The following is a 4,197-nucleotide window of genomic DNA, read 5'->3' on the forward strand; positions in this document are numbered from 1 at the left end:
TCACGCTCACTCTCTCTCTCACACGCTCACTCTCTCTCTCACACGCTCACTCTCTCCGTCACTCTCTCTCTCTCTCTCTCATTCTCTTTCTCTCTCTCTCTCACACACACACTCTCTCTCTCTCTCTCACTACCAATTTATATCAGTCTGTCTTTCACCGCTTCTCTTCCAACCACCCCACCTTTCCTTCATCCCTCATCCCTCTCTCCGTAGCTTCCTTTCTTCCCCTTTCTTTCTCTCTCCCTCCCTATCTTTCCCTCTCTGTCTCTGTCTCTCCTCCCTCTCTCTACTTGTGATTGCTTATCTTTGTCTTTATTTTGTTTTTATATATCGCTCTGATTCCACACATACTCGCTTACAAACAATAACACATATATACAAGCATAGACGTACACATACATACATATACACACATATTAACATATATATTATGTTAATATTAAACCTGATAATAATGATAATCCTTTCTACTAAAGGCACAGGGCCTGAAATTTGGGTGGGGGAGCGGAGTAGTCGATTACATCGACCCCAGTACACAACTGGTATTTAATTTATCGACCCCCTGAATGAATGAAAAGCAAAGTCAACCTCGGCGAAATTTGAACTCAGAACATAAAGACGGACGAAATACCACTCAGCATTTTGCCCAGCATGCTAACGATTCTGTTATCTTGCCACCTTAATAATAATGATAATAATAATAATAATAATAATAATAATAATAATAATAATAATAATAGAACAAATAGCAAAGTACCAGGACCTAGCTATGGAGTTATAGACACTATGGAAAGTGCGGGTAAAATGTATCCCAGTAGTTTTAGGTGCATTGGAAACTATCCCTAAAGATCTGAACAGATGGATAGAGGAAATGGGCGTAAAACCTAGTTTAGTACAGCTCCAGAAAACAGTGTTATTAGGAACAACTAGAATACTTAGGAGGTGGCATCTAAGGTTACTTCTTGTAGTAAGATGTTAAGAATTTTTATTTTCCAACAGTCTAATTTGTTGAGTATATATGAATAATAATCATAATAATAATAATGAGAAAAGAAAGACTACTACTACTACTACTACTAGTAATAATAATAATAATAATAATAATAATAATAATAATAATAATAACAAGAAGAAGAAGAAGAAGAAGAAGAAGAAGAAGAAGAAGAAGAAGAAGAAGAAGAAGAAGAAGAAGAAGAAATATTTATATGGAAGGGATCATATATCATATAGTTAATAACTGCATACATAGATTCATTGTGAAAACAGAAACCGTGAATAAAGCTGTGTAGGTTTTTTTGCAGCCTTGTATTACTAGAGAAGCAACTAGTTTTGTGTTGCATTAAAGAGTCTTCCGTATCACTGAGATCCTCTTACAAGCTATAACGTTTAAGAGGATAAGATCTGCTAACTAGTAATTTAAAGAGAATTATGACAAGCATAACAATATTTACATAATCAGTCAAGGCGGTAAACCTAGTCTTTCATGACTAGAGTGACAATAGACAGCCATTGCAAATAGATATGTATGTATATATATATATATATATATATATATATATATATATATATATATATGATATATGATATATAGATAGATACATGCGGAGAAATACACGCACACTTGTATGAACATATGCAGGTGATATACAAATAACTGTACATGAATATAGATAAACAATGATAGACAGAGAGATAGAGAGATAGAGAGAGAGAGATAAATGTATAGATGGATAGATAAATGAATAAATAGACAGACAAATAGACAAACAGATAGATAGATAGATAGATAGATAGATAGATAGATAGATAGATAGATAGATACATAGATAGATAGATGGATAGATATAAATCACACACACACACACACACACACACACACACACGCACACACATATGCATAATCAGGCTCTGAAAATATCTGGATATTTTCATACGCTCAGGCATACTATTTATGTATGCATATATATTTCTGTGTGTGTATGTATGTATATGTTTATATCTATGTTTATTTATTTGCGTATAAATATATATATATATATATATTTATAATAACATAAATATATATAAATATATGCATATATACATACATATATGTACACACCTACATATATATATATGTATACATACATGCATATATGAGTACAGGACATCACAAAAAACGTTAAACACAATGAGAAACGAAGACATAGAAAACGAACTTTTTTTTCGAACAACGAAGAAAACAAACAGAGAAACGAGACATGCAACATAAGTAGCATACCCCTTCGTCAGTTGTCCCTGTTTCATCTACTCCGCGTTTCGAAGGCAAGGACAATGCGCGACTTCGTTGAAATTAATTAAATTTGGAATTTTTTGCGGAGGGTGAAAGTGTTAACAAGAACAGGACAGTGAGAACAAGACAGTAAAAGACAGTAAAAACAAGACAGAACAGTGAAAACAAACGGTAAGGGCTGTTAGGCCAAGACCATAGAAAATGTATTATTTTGAACGCGAAGTTAGATGTGAATGAGAGACAAAAAATTTCACGTCTTCTCTATAGGAAGGCAGGAAGTAGAAAGAAAGAATCCCTTACGTTACGTGTTAGCGATGAGAGGGTCAAGGAGGAGGAGTGAGAGAGAGGGAACGGTGAAAGGAAGAGAAGAATAGGGGAGGGTTGGGAGAGAAAAACAGAAAGGATGAAGAACAAGGGAGGGGAGAGATAGACAGGGAAGTGATAGTAATAGTAGTAGAGTGAGCAGTAGAAATTATTAAGATAAAACTTACTTGGAGACAGTGCGTGGCGTTCGATCATATAATAACGTAAATAATATATTAGACTGTCGCCATGCTGGAGCACCGCTTTGAAGAGTGTTTAGTTGAATGACTCGACCCATGCATCTATTTTTCTTAAAGCCTCCTACTTATTCTATCGGTCTCTTTTGACGAATCGCTTTATTGAACCCGGAGAGATGAAAGGTAAATTTATCTATGACAATATTTGAAATCAAAATAGGGCGGCGAGCTGGCAGAAACGTTACCACGCCGGGCGAAATTCTTAGCAGTATTTCGTCTGTCTTTACGTTCTGAGTTCAAAGGTCAGCTTTGCCTTTCATCCTTTCAGGTTCGATAAATTAAGTACCAGTTGCGTACTGGGTCGATCTAATCGGCTGGTCGCCTCCCCCAAAATTTCGAGCCTTGTGCCAAGAGAAGAAAAGAATGTTTGAAATCAGAATGCACTGATCCGATGTGCATACTACAAAGCATATTATCTGACGCTCTACTGATTCTGCTAATCCACTGTTTAAACAAGCTATAGCTAAAACACATATCCAATGAGATGTAGCGTAGTCGCTAAATCTGTTAGAGATAGTAACAAAATCTTCCTGATATCAAGCCAAATGCTTTAAGTACGGTAAGATAGCATATCTAATGTCATGTAGCCATTGCAAAGTAGCCAATAGAAGAAAGTGGATTGTTTTAACAGCGGATGACTCCGGAAAATCATAGACATCAAATGAAACGGTTTTGTCAGCAACGAGGCGTCAGAAGAACAGATCAACGTTCAGGGTCCATCACCATCCGCAAGCACCGACTGTGTTGGCAGGGACATATCGCTAGACTCCCGACTCGTTAGACCCGTTAGACTCCCGACTAACAGACTCACCAACCAAGTCCTTCAGGGTCAACGCCGCGGAGATTATCTGAAGATGAAGTGGTACCGAGGGACCGATAAAAGGCCTTCAGATTCTAAAAGTACGATGGAACAATAACATTGTGTTGCATTGGTAGCTATTAATCGATCTTCGTGGAATACTATTGACTGCCGGATGCGTTGCGTGACACCAGAGCGTCTGAGTGTAAATAAGATAAGTAAGAGATGAAAGTGCGAAAGGTTTAGAAAGAACTTAATTACATGTCTTTTGCATCGACATCTTTCTGCTGCTAAACAAGAGCAAAATTACAAAAATCAGTCAACTCTGCCAGTTGGACAGAAATAGTAATTTTTTCCATATCTATCTATCTATCTATCTATCTATCTATCTATCTATCTATCTATCTATCTGTCTGTCTGTCTATCTGTCGGACTGTCTGTCTGCTTAGTGAGGACAAATAAACACAGACACACACAAATATATGTATATATATGTATATCTATAACTATATGCATATATACATATACACATATAAATATATATATATATGTGTGCGTGTGTGTGT

This window comes from Octopus bimaculoides, chromosome 4, assembly GCF_001194135.2.
Source record: "Octopus bimaculoides isolate UCB-OBI-ISO-001 chromosome 4, ASM119413v2, whole genome shotgun sequence".
In the NCBI taxonomy this organism is placed as follows: Eukaryota; Metazoa; Mollusca; class Cephalopoda; order Octopoda; family Octopodidae; genus Octopus; species Octopus bimaculoides.